Genomic DNA, 18,092 nt, shown 5'->3' with positions numbered 1-18,092 from the left:
CATTTTATAAAAATTTACATCAAATAATAATAGATTTAGCTATTGAGAATGTATTAATAATAGGTGATTTTAATGCTATTGTGAATAGGCAATTAGACCATTCAGGGGGAGGGAGTCATAATAAAAGGAAAAAAACAAAAAGAAATCTATTACCTAGTACTTTCCAAAAAATGAAAACAGAACTATTGTTAAATGATATATGGAGGGAAAGATACCCCCATAAAAGACAATTTACGTTTTATTCTAATCCTCACAAAATCTGGACAAGAATAGACATGGTATGGACACCAAAAATGGTTGCAGAACAAATAAGGGAAGTAGAGATAGATGTTAATACATGGGCTGACCACAACCCAATAGTGGTTTATATAAGAAGGAACAACAAACAGAATATTTGGCGGATGAATAGAAATATACTAAATGATAAGAAATATAAGGATTGGATTGAAAAGGAATTAAAAATATTTCTTGAAATTAATAAAACCCCAGACACCACTCCACAGAATATATGGGATACACTCAAAGCTTATATAAGAGGGTTAACAATATCTTATACAGCAAAATACAATAAGGAAAATAAATTAAAGTACGTACAATTAATAAATGAATTAAAACAATTGGAATTTGCATCGCAGCAACACACCAAGAACAGAGACTTTAAAACAGAAATAAATGTAATTAAACATAAAATTAGAATTATAGAACAAAATCAAATAACTGAAAAAATTAAAAGAGCAAAACAACATTATTTTGAACATGCAAATAAACCAGGCAGATGGTTAGCATATAAACTTAGAAAGCAGAATCAATCCAAATTGATAAAAAAATTAGAAGACAAAGATGGTACAATAAAATATGATACAGAAGGAAAGGCGGATATTGTTTATAATTTTTACAAAGATCTTTATGCTAAAGACAATGTTAGTGAAGATGAGGTTTTTAATTACTTACAGGCTTCAAAATTACCACAAATAACAGAAGATCAACAGACTATGTTGGATGGTCCAATAACAATGGAAGAACTCCTAACTATAATTAAAAAACAGAAAAACAATAAGGCCACTGGTCCAGATGCTATACCGGCAGAATGGTATAAGATAGACAATGAAATAGTAAGAAACTATATGTTAGAAACTTTTAATTTATGTAGACTTGAGGGTAAAATTCCGAAATCTTGGTCAGAATCGCTGACAACTTTAATACACAAATCCGGCACTGACCCAGTAAAAATCAAAAATTATAGACCCATATCTTTATTAAATGTAGATTATAAAATATTTATTGCCATTTATGCAGATAGACTTAAAAGAATTATAAATGGAATAATACATCAAGACCAAAATGGATTTCTACCAGGGCGACAAATTAAAAATAATCTTAGAACAGTAATAAACACATTAGAATACTATGAACAACACCCAGATAAGACAGCATCCTTAATGTTCTTAGATGCTCAAAAGGCCTTTGACAACGTTAACTGGACATTTATAAAAATGCAATTAAACAAAATGAGATTTGGCTCAAAATTTGTTAATTTAATAGATACTATATACTCAAAACAAACGACTAAGATAATATTAAATAATAATCAATTACAAGCACTTGATATAAATAAGGGAGTTCGTCAAGGATGTCCTATATCACCATTGTTATTTATTATGACACTTGAAACTTTATTAATTAAAATAAGAGCGGATTCCGAAATAAAAGGTTTAACTATAGGAGATGAAACTTACAAACTCCAAGCTTTTGCAGATGACTTAACGTTTATAATTGAAGAACCGATAACAACTGTTCCTTCTTTATTGCAAACTATTGAACAATACGGAAAGGTAGCAGGTTTAAAGATAAATAAAAGCAAAACTTCTTTTTTAACTAAAAATATGAATAAAATACAAGAAACTAAATTAGAAAATATTTCTGGAATAAAAACCGTAAAGAAAGTAAAATATTTAGGAATAAATTTAACAGCGAAAACAATAACATTAAAAAATGATAATTACATAAAATTATTATCAGAAATTAAAAAAGATTTAGAAACATGGAATAACCTGAAAATATCATTTCTAGGAAGAATTGCCACAATCAAGATGAATATTCTGCCTAAGGTTTTATTTCTCTTTCAGGTAATTCCAATAAATCCAGGGGGAACTTTTTTTAAAACTTTGACAAACTTAGTTAAAAAATTTATATGGCAAGGGAAAAAAGCAAGGATAAAAATAAACTGTTTGGAAGACATTAAAGAAAGAGGAGGATTTGGTCTTCCAAACTGGAAATTATATTACCAGGCCGCCGCCTTAACATGGATTAAAGATTGGATAACCCTAGAGAATAAAAGAATATTAAATTTAGAAGGACATGATCTTATGCTGGGTTGGCATGCATTTATATGGTATGACAAGGAAAAAAATCACTCATATTTTAAAAGACACACATTAAGGAAGTATTTACTAGAGGTTTGGAAGGACATAAAGAAAAATCACTTCTTAAATGTTCCAGAATGGATAGCCCCCCTAGAAGCAATAACACATCCAAAATCTATAAAAGACACGAAAATATTTTATAGATATAAAGAATTATTAAATGATCAGATGAAGCTAAAGCCTAGGAATAAACTACAAGAAGAAGGGATAATAATAGATTGGTGGCATTATGCCCAGATTCGATCCAGATACCAGAAGGATATAACTCTTTACACTTTTAATAAAAGTAAGAATTTGCTAAGTCATTTAATTATTAATAATTCAGTAAAAATGATAGGGAAAATATATAAATTTCTTATCGCTCACAAAAATATAGAGTTGACTCTAAAAGATACCATGATAAGATGGTGCAGAAATATAGGTAAGGAAATAGATATAGATACTTGGGAAAAAGTCTGGATTAATAATTGGAAAATGACCAAGTCAGTTTCATTAAAAGAAAACCAAATTAAAATGTTTTATAGATGGCACCTTCCACCAAACAGGATAGCAAAAATGTTTCCTAAAACATCCCCACTGTGTTGGAAATGCAAGAAAGATATAGGAACTTATTACCATCAATGGTGGACATGTGGTAAAGCTAAAATTTATTGGAAGATGATTGAGAAGATATTAAAAGAAATATTAAAATATGACATAGATAACACCCCGGAATTTTATTTATTAGGAATTACTAATCAGACTTATAAGAAGGAAACTCTTTACCTAATAATACACATATTAACTGCGGCTAGAATAATATATGCGCAAAACTGGAAGGGGGAGGAAATCCCCAAGAAAGAAGAAGTCATAGCTAAAATATTAGATTGCGCCGAAATGGATATGATGACAAGACGATTAAACGATCAAGAAGATACAAAATTTTATGAAACATGGAACAACATATATAAATGGTTAGATAAGAAAAAATAAGAGATAGATCTGTTTTTATTTAGGTAATAATAATATTAGATGTATTTGTTGATGATTTTGATATAGTAGTTTACTCACAAGCGATATATTAAAAATTTTGTTTTATGTATGTTTAGTAATTGAGATTCGTTTGAATGTTTGATTAGATGAATATATTATATATAAACAACATATTAAGCATTTTTACTTATACCGTACTAATATTGCATTTAAGATTTGAAAATTTTTTTACTAGACTTTTTAACATTTAACAAATGTTTGATTATGTATTCTTTTCTCTATTTGAATGTATACTTTCAAAAGAAGCGGGGAAATACATCCCCATTTTATGTTCAATGTTTGTATGTCTGTATGTCTGTTTTATGAAAAAATAATAAAAAAATTGAAAAAAAAAATATTATTAATCTCCCCAACAATTCTAAATTCAATTCCATTTATGCATTAATCCAAATCAGTATCACCTACTACATACAGTGTCGATAATAAAACAGACCAGCAATTCTTAAATTCACATATCTAAATAGAAAAAATAATTAAAGTTAAATAAATGAGCAAACAAAACAATACTCCAAGCTTAATCAACCGTTCTCAAACTCCCATTTCTTTCATCTAAGCAGAACTTTGAACCAAACCCTTCTCTTTTTTATTTCTTGTATCCCCTTTTAATCCCCTTTTCCATTTTATTCTTTCTATTCTTCCTTCTAGGAAGGAAGGACTTTGTTAGAAAAATAAAGGGGTTATTGGATCAAACTTTGGACACTTGACAACGTAGTTATGATGGTGGTACTGTCCCAGGGTTATGTGAACATCTTTTGGGATCTTCTGACAAGCAACTGAAGGGATTCACTTAACAACTGTGGCAAGAAAGATGGTAAAGTGAGGCAGAACTCAATAATAATAATAATAATAATTAATAATAATAATAATAATAATTTATTAGATTTGTATGCCGCCCCTCTCCGAAAACTCGGGGTGGCTCACAACAATAATAAACAATGTACAAATCCAATATTTAAAAAACAATTTAAAAACCCTGATAATAAAATAATCACACAACCCAATCAAACCATACATAACCCAAGTAGTTGGGGGAGGTGTCAATTTCTCCATGCCTGGCGGCAAAGGTGAGTTTTCAACAACTTACCAAAGGCGAGGAGGGTGGGGGCAGTTCTGATCTCTGGGGGAAGTTGGTTCCAGAGGGCCGGGGCTGCCACAGAGAAGGCTCTTCCCCTGGGCCCTGCCAGATGACATTGCATAATCGACGGGATCCGGAGAAGGCAAACTCTGTGGGACCTTATCAGCCACTGGGATTTGTGCGGCAGAAGATGGTCCCGGAGGTATTCTGGTCCAATGCCATGTAGGGCTTTACAGGTCATAACCAACACTTTGAATTGTGACCGGAAACTGATCGGCACTCAGTGCAGACCATGGAGTGTTGATGAGACATGGGCGTATCTGGGAAGGCCCGTGATTGCTCTCGCGGCCGCATTGTGCACGATCTGAAGTTTCCGAACACTTTTCAAAGTAGCCCCATTTGAGCAATAGTAACCGTCTTACTCAGGAGATAGAAACGTTGGCCTCCATTGGGGTCAGAACAGAAGTCAAGAATTATCTGTCTGACCAGTGCACTCTTTTAGAAGCAGATCAGGAGTCCATTTTGAAGCTCCACAGAAAATATCTAGGGGGGAAGGCAGGTTGTTCTCGACTTACAATGGTCCATTTACTGACCATTCAAAGTTAAAACTGTTGTATCCTGAAATGGCTACCTTGTATCTCTGTAAATAGTTTGTTCCTCTTTTGCAACGCTGTCTGAGCTAAATCAGGAAGCCGCTCCTGATTGGCTCAGACGCGGCTGCTCTTGCTTTGGCGGGAGCCGCAAATGTATAAAAGAAGCGGTTTCTCCCAAGCAAGACAGACGGTACTAGCTGAAGTCACTTACTTGTTCTGAGCTGAAATAAAGGTACCGTTCTCACCTAACCCTGTCTTTGGGTCCACTTCACTGGCGACGACGGACGAAAGAAACCACGCGTGCAACATGAACAACCTCCAAATCGGCCGGGCTCCTGAGTTCTTCGATCCTGAGAAGACTTCCTGGGACGACTACTTAGCCAACTTCGAGATCTTCCTCGAGGCAGCAGGAATACCGGACGCCAACGCCGAGCGGAGACGGGCCATCTTCCTAAACTACTGCGTTCCAGAAATACGCGCCCTTGCCCAGACTCTCACCGACCCACTGCCAGCAAGATCCGTCGCTTGGGACGTCCTGCAAGCAAAGCTCGCGAGCCATTTCAAGCCAACGAAACCAGCCATAGTTTTCCGGCACCAGTTTTCCAGAATGGCTCAGCGCGAAGCGGAATCAATAAACCAATTTGCAACGCGACTTCGAACGGTGCTTGCGAAATGCAAGTTTGACAACCCAGAAGCTCGCCTCACTGATGCCTTAGTTTTCGGCATGAGAAACGCCTCGGTCAGGAACAAACTCCTCACCGAAGACGAGCCGACTCTACAAACTGTGATTAAGCTAGCACAAACCGCAGAGGTTGCCGACGCCACTGCCAAAGAGCTGAAGGAACACGAAAGACAAGAAGTCATCGCCAAGATAGACTCCACGTCTTCCCGCGCCGAGGACCCAGATGACCTCAGCCCACCAGCTCGCAACGAGGACAGCTGTTTTCTGCTGCAAGACCAGCCGAGACAACACAGATTCCCTCAAACCGCCGCCCCCTGCGCCGGCTGCCGAGCAAACCATCAGCGCCAACGATGCCCTTTCCGGGACGCCATATGCCGCCGCTGCAACCGACGGGGCCACATCTCTGAAGCCTGCAGAGCAGCTACACCGGAGGAGACCTTCTCCACTCCGCGCCACCAACGACCCCAGAATCAAACACCTCAACCGCGAGAAAACCGACCTTTCCATTTTTCGAGCCGAAAGAACTACTAAGCTGCTAACCGCGACTACTCAAGAGGTAACACTCAATTTTCCGTGAATAACACGGCAACAAAAAACGGGGGCAAGATTGTTGTTTCTTTACTTCTCAACAACAAGCCATGTTCTATGGAGCTTGACACGGGGTCTAAATACACCATTATGCCGTGGGAAAAGCATAAATTGTAAATGCCTAGCCTATCTAAATCTGAGCTATTGCAAACCTCATTGGTAATTAGAGATTTTCAAGGGGGGATAATCTCTGTTCTGGGCAAAGTGAATGTACCAATCGTGTTTAAGAATGTTAAACGTACCCTGCCTATGATTGTTGTTACAGGGGCTAAGCACTCTCTCCTGGGGTTGGCTTGGATGGAACCTTTGGGAATTGAAATTTCTGGTATTTGTACTGTTAACTGTGATAGCATGCCTAACTTTTTACAAGAGTTCCCTGAAGTGTTTAGCCCCACCTTGGGGTCGTATAAAGGGCCCCCTATCTCATTTTCTATTGACCCCAAGGTCCCACCTGTCCGGTTCAAACCTCGCAGGGTACCCCTTCCGCTCCTTCCCAAACTTGACCTGCAGCTGGATAAGCTCATAAGCCAAGGCATCTTAGTTCCTGTGGAGCAGGGGCCATGGGAAACACCCATAGTCACGCCTCTAAAACCAGATGGCTCTTTGAGGGTTTGCGCTGACTATAAATCCACGCTAAATAAGGCCCTCCAACATCACCCGTACCCCATTCCGGTGGTACAACAACTCCTGCACTCCCTGGGGGAAGGGAAAAGGTTTGCAAAGATCGATCTCGCGCAAGCTTATCAACAGCTGCCTGTCGATGAACCAACAGCAAACGCGCAAACAATTGTGACCCACAGGGGTGCCTTTAAATGTACCAGATTACAGTTTGGAGTAAGCATAGCCCCAGGTATATTCCAAAGCATAATGGAAAGATTGTTATCAGGGATTAAAGGGGCCATTCCCTATTTTGATGACATCTTAATTGCAGGGGAAAACCAAGAACAGCTCAACAAAAGAATAAGGGAAGTACTTCAGAGACTTCAGGACAAAGGGTTAAGAATTAAGCCTGACAAATGCGTCTGGGGGACCAACAGCGTAGAATTCCTAGGTTATAAAATCGATAAGGAAGGTATCCACCCCACGACTGAGAAACTGAAAGCCATTAGAGAAGCCCCAGAGCCACAAAATAAGACTGAATTGCAAGCTTTTTTAGGCCTCCTTAACTTTTACTCCGTTTTTTTAAAACAGAAGGCAACAGCAGCAGAGCCTCTACACCGCTTACTACAGAAAGAAACCCCTTGGACATGGGGGAGAACTGAACACGAGGCCTTTATACAAATAAAACAATTATTAACTTCTAAAAGTGTGGTAGTCCAGTATAGTACTTCGCTACCCATTAGGCTGACGTGTGACGCTTCCCCGTACGGCGTGGGAGGAGTCTTGGCTCACGTTTTACCGAATAGGACAGAGGCCCCCATTGCTTTCTTTTCCAGAACAATGACCAGTACTAAAAGGAATTATAGCCAACTAGATAAGGAGGCTCTAGCTTTAGTGGCAGGGGTGAAGAAGTTTCATAATTACCTTTTTGGGAGAAGTTTTGAATTGGTTACTGATCACAAGCCTTTACTAGATCTCTTAGCCCCCAACAAGCCCACTCCTCCATTTATGTCCCCAAGACTAATCAGATGGGCCCTTTTCCTCTCGGGATACCAGTACGAGCTCATCCATAAAGGGGGGAAAACCATCAACCACGCAGATGGTCTCAGTAGGTGCCCCATGGCAGAGTTAGTGGAGGACCCTGCCCCATCTGCAGATGTCTTAATGATAGAGCTCGAAGACAACCCGCTAACTACTGCAAAGGAGGTGGCTGCACACACGCAGCAAGATTCAATCCTAAAACAGGTGGTAAACTGTACTTAAGGGATGGCAAAATGACTCTGTGAAACCTGAATTGTGTGATTTCAAAACCAAAAGACTAGAATTGTCATATGTAAAAGGTTGTCTGTTGTGGGGGGATAGAGTGATCATTCCTAAAAGCCTAAGGACAAAGGTACTCGAAATGTTACATGTGGGCCATCCTGGGATTGTCAGGATGAAGGGCCTAGCTAGAGGGCACTTATGGTGGCCAGGTTTGGATGCTGATATTGAAAACTGGGTAGCCAAATGTGACCCATGCCAAGAATCACGGCCTAACCCCCCCAAAACAACTCCAGTAGAATGGGAGCAACCTGCAGGGCCATGGTCCAGGGTCCATATTGATTTTGCAGGGCCAGTGGGGTCACAATACTTCTTAATAGTAGTTGATGCATTTTCCAAATGGGTAGAAATCATAGCAATGAACAACATAACCACAAGTGCCACCATCAAAGTTCTGCGCTGCCTGTTTGCCACACATGGTTGCCCTGATATCTTAGTGTCTGACAATGGGCCACAATTAACGGCCAGGCAGTTTGAATTGTTCTTGGATAATCTAGGAGTCAGACATGCACTCATCTCGCCTTACTCGCCCTGGGCTAATGGATTGGCAGAACGTTACGTTAGGGTGGCAAAGGAAGCATTGCGCAGGTCAGGCCCTGGAGATGTACAACAAAATTTGGACCAGTTCTTGTTGACCCGGCACATTACCCCAAACTCTCACACGCATGTAAGCCCTGCTGAGTTATTAATGGGGAGGAAACTGAGGTCCCCACTGGATAGGTTACACCCAAGGTTTTGGACCAACAAGCCATTGTATGTAAACCCTGAAAGACAAATGTATTTGGGACAAAATGTGTTTGTTAAAAATTTTGATGGAGGTGTAAACTGGATGAAGGGAATTATTGTTAAACAGACTGCTCCTAAAACATATGTTGTAAAACTGGAAGATGGTCGAATGTGGAAACGGCACATTGACCACGTACGAAAACGCATGGAAAACTCCCTGGAGCAAACCGCTGATACAGACTCTCCCATTTTAACAGACTGTAACACGCAACCCGATTTAATAGACTTTCAAATGGACTTATCGGGTCATGAAGAATCCTCCAGCGACGCCGAGCCATCCTCATCCTCCGAAGTCCACGATGTTCCTACCAGGTCGAGTCAGCGGGCCGGAGCCCAAACCAGGCCTCAGCCGCGCCGGGGGAGCAATAGCGAACCGACCTCCACCGTCGGTAGCGAGGACGCAACTGAACTGCGCAGGTCGGAGCGAGCCTCGCGAAGACCCGGCAGATTGGACGATTTTGTCACATGGCTTTCGTGATGGATGTGTCCAACTAAGGAGGGAGGGGTGTTGTATCCTGAAATGGCTACCTTGTATCTCTGTAAATAGTTTGTTCCTCTTTTGCAACGCTGTCTGAGCTAAATCAGGAAGCCGCTCCTGATTGGCTCAGACGCGGCTGCTCTTGCTTTGGCGGGAGCCGCAAATGTATAAAAGAAGTGGTTTCTCCCAAGCAAGACAGACGGTATTAGCTGAAGTCACTTACTTGTTCTGAGCTGAAATAAAGGTACCGTTCTCACATAACCCTGTCTTTGGGTCCACTTCAAAAACGGTCTTGAAAAAGGTGACCTATGGACCCTTTTCACACTCAGGACCTTTGCGGCAGCCCAATGATCGCAGGATCAAAACGTTGTTGCTCTTTCATATTTATGACCGTTGCTGTGTGTCCTGAGGTCACGTGACTCCCTTTTATTTCTAACCGATCCACGCCCAGGCATGAAAATGTGCCGCTCAGACATTATACTTTTCCACCCACACCGAAAAAAAATTAGAGGGAACATTGCTACAGACCCTCAGAAATTATAGAATAATTGTTAGATCATTACAAAAATGTTTATTAGATGATATTTTGATTATATCCTGCCTTATGCCTTATATTCCCCCCTTCTGCTTTGGTGAAAATGTATAAGGCTTTCTTAATTCTTAATTCTATTGGGATGGTTCTTTCGTATTTTGGCCACTATCCCTTTCCTTGCAGCACTTCAATAAAATGAAAGAAAACTTGCAACTCGTGTCTGGTGTTCTCCATTGACCTCGGCACCAGGCTCAAACCCCAACTGGGGACAACACCATTGTCCTCTTTTTTGGGATGCGGTGTCAAGATTAGTTTGAGCGTCTTGAGTGAAAAGACAGAATTCCATTTCTTGTCTGCTCCTTGGCCCCCCTCTATGCAGGGGTACAACTTTCTCCAGATCCTCTTAAATATGGAGGATTGTGGATAGGTCTAACATAATTAAAAGCACTTGGATTGAGAAGGCTTCCTGATCAGGGTGGACACAACAAACACCTGGTCCCCATCAATAATGTACCTTTCTTCCTTCTTTGCATTAGTACCTGCAATCTACGTACAACCCATTTGGAGGTCCCTCTGCAAAGAGAAAGCAACATCGCTACTTCACTAACTAACTTCACTAACTTCACTAACTGACTTGCACATACCCTCTTATCATTCTTGGTGACCTCAGTCTACCTCTGATTAATTAATTTATTGATTGATTGATTTTGTCCATTACAGAATGGGGGTTTTAGTGGGTATACACATAGTAAAATACATAATGAAGGTAATATAGGATATGCTCATAGTAAAATATATCTAAGAAAGAATAGAAGAGAAGATATAGGAATAAAATATATCAATGAAAGACTAGAAGAAGAGATACAGGAATAGAAGAAAGGTATAGGAGATATAGGAGAGCAATAGGACAGGGTACGGAAGGCACTCTAGGGCACTTATGCACGCCCCTAATTGCACCCTAAACAAATGTACCTATCCATACAACCTTATAAATACCCTTGCTAATTTGGGGCTAGATCAATTAGTATCTAACACTAGACTCAACAGCTGACTCGATGTCATCTTCTGTAATAGTTTAAAATTACTGACTACAAGCAATAGAAGCCTTTTCCAACAGTGACTACAGCATGATTGATTTTTGTCTCAGTATACAAACTTACAAAAGTCACCATAATGATGGGATCACCCCATTGCAAAGAGGTCTGTAAGGGGCGTGCATAAGGGCACCAGAGTGCCTAGAGTCCCTGTCCTGATGTTCCCTTTTTTTTATATTCATTACATGCATTCAAATCATGTGTATTCTCATTTTTCTTATCCAATAAATAAAATAAAATCCATGTTTTTCACCATTAAACGACTGGAGGGCGAAAGGTGGATTCCAGAGGAGGGTGAGAAGGGAGTGACATTCTTAATCTTGCCTGTCTAGGATTCTGCAGTCTCTGGTTAACCCTTTGAGTTTTGCAGGAGGTACAACTGGAGGAAAGTCTTGAAGGGAAGGAAAGAGATCCAGCAGTGGTCCTGGGTGACTGGTGGATGTTTTCCCATTCAGAGGGAGGCAGGAGGTTCTCACGCTGAAGAAGTAAGAGATATTGATGTATGTATGTATGTATGTATGTATGTATGTATGTATGTATGTATGTATGCATGTATGTATTTATTTATTATTAAATGCACTAGAGTGCCTTCCGTCCCCTGTCCTATTGCTCTCCTATATCTCCTATACCTTTCTTCTATTCCTATATCTCTTCTGCTATTCTTTCATTGATATGTTCTATTACTATATCTTCTTTTCTATTCTTTCATAGATATATTTTACTATGAGTATCTCCTCTATAACCTTCATCATGTATTTTACTATGTGTTTATATATATATACCTACTAAAACCCTCATTGTGTATTGGACAAAATAAATAAGTACCCGTCTCCTAGAAAAAATGAAATATCCTTGGAAATATTTAAAAAGGCAGATTATATTGAACATCACAGGAAACATGCTTTTAGGAAACAAAAAAAAGACCCACTCTTAGTAGCCCCCACCTTTGTCAATGTGTCCATCAAGGAATGGCCCAGCTCACCTTTGTTAAAAGATGGACTAATCTATTCTACATAACAAACCAACTCCTGACAGAGCCATATTAGGAATTGCCCAAAGAGCTTTCATTCTACCACCACCCAGCAAAGGGCCAGCCAAACCCAAACTCACAAACACAGCCCACATTGTTGCCTTTGCATGGCACCATGGGAATCCAACAGCCAATCAGTGCATTTCTGTCATAGAAGCAGGAGGGCCTCAGGACAGGGCCTCATAGAAGATAAAACAAAGAACTTCTCAGAATTTCTCCCCCCACACACCTAACATCTGGAAACAGGTGATCCACCTTCTCTGGACAGAAGCTCATGCCATGTGCTCCTGTCCACCATTAAACCTCCTTTCCAAGCAACCTCGGTGAATCCAGTTTCTTTTTCCCCACTTGGAACTTAATCCATAAGAATATTAAGGAGAGAAGCAATTTAGAACTAAGGAGAAAATTCCTGGCAATTAGAACAATTGATCAGTGGAACAGCTTTCCTCCAGAGGTTGTGAATGCTCCAACACTGGAAGTTTTGAAGAAGAGATTGGATAACCATTTGTCTGAAGTGGTGGAGTATCTCCTGCCCAAGCAGGAGGTTGGACCAGAAGACCTCCAAGGTTCCTTCCACCTCTTTTGTTGTTATTACTATTATTTATTATTATTTCCAGCAAAGGGTAAGGGAACCAGGAAATAATCCCAATCTACATTCCTTCAACCCTTGTGTTTCACACAAACTCACCACTTGCAGTTACTCTTTGGGCTTAAGGCAATCTTTTTGTGAACCTGCCTGCTTATAATAATATAATTTGACTCTTAACAAGGAAATCCTGAATAAAGGGAAATGGAACATCCTAAGCAAGACTCACTCCGTTGCCTTTCATTTTATGTGAACTTTCATGGTTTCTTAATGTGTTCTGGGATTGGCATGTTGTGTGAACCTTGCTTGCAGCTCTAGGTGCAGTAGCATAATTGCTCTGGACTTGCACCGTGACTCAGAGCCACAGGAGCAAACACACATCACCGTTCCACCTTAGCAGCCCACCTCTGCCTAAGAGCCAGGAAGAAGCAAGGGAGAAAGTAGAATCTCTAGTCTGCTTTGGGGGGGAAACAGGAGTGAAGGAGAAAAGCCGCCTCGAGTCTGAGAGGGGAATATTATTTACTCATTAATTAATAATCTAATTAATAAAATGACTGCTCCCATTGGCCCCTCATTTGACAGCTTCCCTACAAATAGGGAGCTCTCATCCTCCGTTGTTCTGACTTCTGCCTCACCTGTTTTGTTGCTGAATATACATTTCCTTGTTCCTGACATGCCTCTCTGTGGTTTTCTTCAAGTTAGCCGACTCCAGGCTATCTAACCATTACCCAATCTCTTCTTAAAAACTTCCAGTGTTGGAGCATTCACAACCTCTGGAGGCAAGGGGTTCCACTGATTAATTGTTCTATGAGAAAATTTCTACCTAGTTCTAAGTTGCTTCTCTTCTTGATTAGTTTCCACCCATTGCTTCTTGTCCTGCCCTCAGGTGCTTTGGGGAATAGCTAGATTTCCTCTCCTTTGTGGCAACCCTGGAGATATTGGAACACTGTTATCCTGTCTCCCCTAGTCCTTCTTTTCATCAACATAGACATACCCAGTTTAAAAAAAGTTCTACACCTGTTTTATCCTCCAGTTTAATCCCCTTTGTTGCTCTTTAATGCACTCCTTTTTAGGGTGTATATATTTTTCTTGGTTTTTAAAAATCACGCCCTTCTTTGAGGGAGAAAGAAATAGAAAAACAACTGTTCTCAAATGCATTTATTCAGTGTATTTCATCATAAATTTTGATGAGGGTCAAGTCCATGGTTTGCAACACATACATAGAAACTAACTGCTCAGTGCCACTGTAATCCTCCAATAGCTCAGAAATATGCTTCCTTCCAGGAGTAGGATTACTACTCAATGAACCATGGTTAATGAACCATTTTCTAATTCTTTATTTGGTTTTCAGTCTCAGATATGTAAACTGGAAGCGATTTCTACAGCATTTCATAGAGACAAAGTTCTCTTCAACAAAGTTCTCTTCAACAAAGAGTTTGTTCTCAGGCTAGATGAATGCTCCAGTGAATGAAAAGGCATTTGGAGACCCTCAAGATTCATTCAACCTATTTGGAATTGTGTAATAGGACAGAGAAAGAATGGAAAGCCATTTGGCATATGAGAGAACAGGAAAAAGCCCTTCTGGTTCTAAGTCTGGGAGCTGTGGGGAGATCTGGGGGAGATCTGGGCAGAAGATCTTGGAGGAGGAAACCATTGTTTCACAAGTTCATGCCTGGAAATTCAGGAGCCTCCAATATCAGGAGGATGAGGGTCCCCGAGGACTTTGCAGCCGACTCCATTCCTTTTGTTGTCGATGGTTGAGACCAGAAAAGCACACAAAAACGCAGATGCTGGACCTGGTTGTTCTGGAGCAGTTCCTGGCGCTTCTGCCCCTGCAGATGGAGAGCTGGGTGCGGGAGTGTGGAGCAGAGACCACCCCCCAGGCGGTGGCCCTGGTGGAAGGCTTCCTCCTGAGCCAGGCAGAGGAGGAGAAGGAGGAGCAGGTAGAGTTGCAGGTGAGATAATTTCATCTCGGGAGCCTAGAAGGAGTTTAGATGTAATAAACAATATTTTTGAAGTTTATGCTCCCCTGTCCAATTGTCTTTCCTTTATCTCATATATCATATATATTTTCTTCCTTTCATATATCTTCTCCTCTATTTTTACATATTATCTTTATATATATATTACTTGGTGTCTATTCTCTTCCATATGTATTGTGTATTGGACAAACGAATAAATTTAAAATTTTTACCAATTCTCTAACATTCATAACATTTCACTAATTCTTGAAGGACGTTGTTCCATTATCCAATCCTAGAAGAAAGATTTGGGAAACTTGTCTTTCTTCTTTTCCAAACTAACTGATGGACATTGGGTGCTTTCAGTTGGTGTTGAAAGAACAGAACAAGAATCCATGTCATGGTTTATGTGGTCCTTTCATTCTTCTTCTTTTCTCCGGCTTATATTCCAAGAACTTCACTGTGGAGAACAGAGATCCTGAGGGAAGGAGGCATCAATCCGATGCCCCTAGGGAACTGTTTTCCTTGAGGCCTACTGAACATGACAAAAATCAAGGTACATGCACAGGTAATACAAGATTCTCTCATTCCCCATGGAGATCTCAGCTGGCTCATCTTCTCTATGTCTTTGCTATTACAGCACCTCTCCTCCTATTTTGTTAATTTTGCATTTTATAATTCTGTGTCCCTCACAGGGGAGAATAGAGGGAAGCTGATTCTTCCTTATGGTGAAGATGAAATTATGGTTCAACCTCCAACTCAAGTAAGAGAAGGGAAATTATTTATTAGATTTGTTTTCTCCCTGGTTCTGTTTCTTTGTTTCCCGTTCAGCCAATGGCTGAGACTATTTGAAGCTTCCTTGCTATATGACGAGTTTTGTGTCTCTGGGTACTGATGGCACTTTACCAAATCCATCCAGAAGAAAATGGATCTTTTACTGAATGGCAACAAAAGATCTCATAAAAGCTGCCTAAAATATTTTTTCAGTCAAATCCTTTTTCTTCTGTCCATTTTCTCATCTCAATCCTGGAATCCGACTAAGCATAGACCTTAGTGCACAATTTTCCTAAAGAAAAGGGTAGATCTTGCCGTCCCTCCCAGACCTATTCTGTACTCTTTTTTCCAGGGGGGTCTTCTGCCCTTTGAGGATGTGGCTTTTTATTTTTCTGAGGACGAGTGGTCTCAGCTGGATCCTCACCAAAAAGATCTGCATTGGGAAGTCATGCTGGAAAATTACAGAAACTCGGCTTCCTTAGGTAAGATTTTCTATTCTCCAGGAAGAGTTCAGGAAGACATGATGTGGTTAGATGCCATTGGCTGTTTCTTATTTGAATTTCTCCAAATAAAGGTCATCTCTTGAGAGAGAGAAGGAAAAGATATGCTGTTTTGTTGCTCCTAGTATGGAAGTAGATCAATGGCTTTCTGCTTAGAGGAATCCTGTGCCATTTGTCAACTGTTGAGTTTTTCTATTTTGATTTAAACCTGTCAGTGATAAAGTAATTCCTTGGTTTCAGGTAATGCTAAACTCTGATACCGATATTTCATATTATTTGGCCCAGGTGTTCCAAATATCAAGGATTGCAATTCAATTAATTAGTTTGGCTTAATAGACTTTGCTTCCATTTCACTTCTATCCCGAGTCTTGGAATTAGGGCATTTTTGTTTCAAAGTTAATTCTCAGAGGGCTCTTCCGGAATTGGCCCACCTCCAATAGATCTTAGGTTTTCTACAAATGCTTTATGGGATGTTTCTCCTTTTTTCTTAACCTTGCTAACATTTTTATTCATCTTTTCCTTTAAAGGTTATAGTGGGCAAGGGTATAAAGAGTCGAATGAACCATTCCAAAAGTACAGACTTGGGAACGGAACAGAGAAGCCTGAAAATCAAATGGAACAAAAAAGGCAGAAGAAAAACCGAACAAATAATTGGAATAAGGAAACCTCATCTTCAGTTGATGCTCAGTTGCAAAGCTTTCTTGAACAACCAGGAAAAATAGAGAAAAAATATATTAGGAAAGGTGCAGGACTATTCAAAGACATATTAGATGTAAATGAATATTATCCAACTAAACCCAAACCAGAAGACTATATATGCAAAGACAGTGGAACAAATTACAGTGGGACATTCACTCATTCTAGAGAAAGAGTGATATCTGAGAAAGGGATGCACGTAGGAGAGAAGCCATATAAATGCATGGAGTGTGGAAAGGAGTTCATTGAAAGCAGTAAACTTACATCCCATCAAATGATCCACACAGGGGTGAAGCCATATAAATGCACGGAGTGTGGAAATGGCTTCAGAACAAGCAATGATCTTACACGCCATCAAAGGATCCACACAGGGGAGAAGCCATACAAATGCACGGAGTGTGGAAAGGGCTTCAGCCAACATAGTACTCTTATTTCACATCTAAGGATCCACACAGGGGAGAAGCCATACAAATGCACGGAGTGTGGAAATGGCTTCAGAACAAGCAATGATCTTACACGCCATCAAAGGATCCACACAGGGGAGAAACCATATAAATGCCTAGAGTGTGGAAAGGACTTCCGTCTCCTCAGTCATCTTAAATCCCATCAAAGGATCCACACAGGGGAGAAGCCATATAAATGCACAGTGTGTGGAAAGGACTTTAGTAAAAATAGTCATCTTACCCGCCATCACAAGATCCACACAGGGGAGAAGCCATAAAAATGGATGGAGTGTGGAAGGAGCTTCAGGCAAAATACTCATCTTATTTCACATCAAAGGATCCACACAGGGGAGAAACATAGAAACATAGAAGTCTGACGGCAGAAAAAGACCTCATGGTCCATCTAGTCTGCCCTTATACTATTTTCTGTATTTTATCTTAGGATGGATATATGATTATCCCAGGCATGTTTAAATTCAGTTACTGTGGATTTATCTACCACATCTGCTGGAAGTTTGTTCCAAGGATCTACTACTCTTTCAGTAAAATAATATTTTCTCATGTTGCTTTTGATCTTTCCCCCAACTAACTTCAGATTGTGTCCCCTTGTTCTTGTGTTCACTTTCCTATTAAAAACACTTCCCTCCTGGACCTTATTTAACCCTTTAATATATTTAAATGTTTCGATCATGTCCCCCCTTTTCCTTCTGTCCTCCAGACTATACAGATTGAGTTCATTAAGTCTTTCCTGATACGTTTTATGCTTAAGACCTTCCACCATTCTTGTAGCCTGTCTTTGGACCCGTTCAATTTTGTCAATATCTTTTTGTAGGTGAGGTCTCCAGAACTGAACACAGTATTCCAAATGTGGTCTCACCAGCATTCTATATAGCGGGATC

The 18,092-nt window shown here is 40.0% G+C and overlaps 1 pseudogene; it reads left to right on the top strand.

Moving 5' to 3' along the window:
• Window positions 1–17,580, top strand: part of LOC139159400 (zinc finger protein 208-like) — a 115,036-nt pseudogene extending 97,456 nt beyond the window's left edge.
• The last annotated feature ends 512 nt before the right edge of the window (window positions 17,581–18,092 follow it).

The sequence above is a fragment of the Erythrolamprus reginae genome, chromosome 2, assembly GCF_031021105.1.
Source record: "Erythrolamprus reginae isolate rEryReg1 chromosome 2, rEryReg1.hap1, whole genome shotgun sequence".
NCBI classification, from domain to species: domain Eukaryota; kingdom Metazoa; phylum Chordata; class Lepidosauria; order Squamata; family Dipsadidae; genus Erythrolamprus; species Erythrolamprus reginae.
The sequence above is the reverse complement of the archived record's forward strand: the minus strand, read 5'-3'. Positions and strand labels throughout refer to the sequence as shown.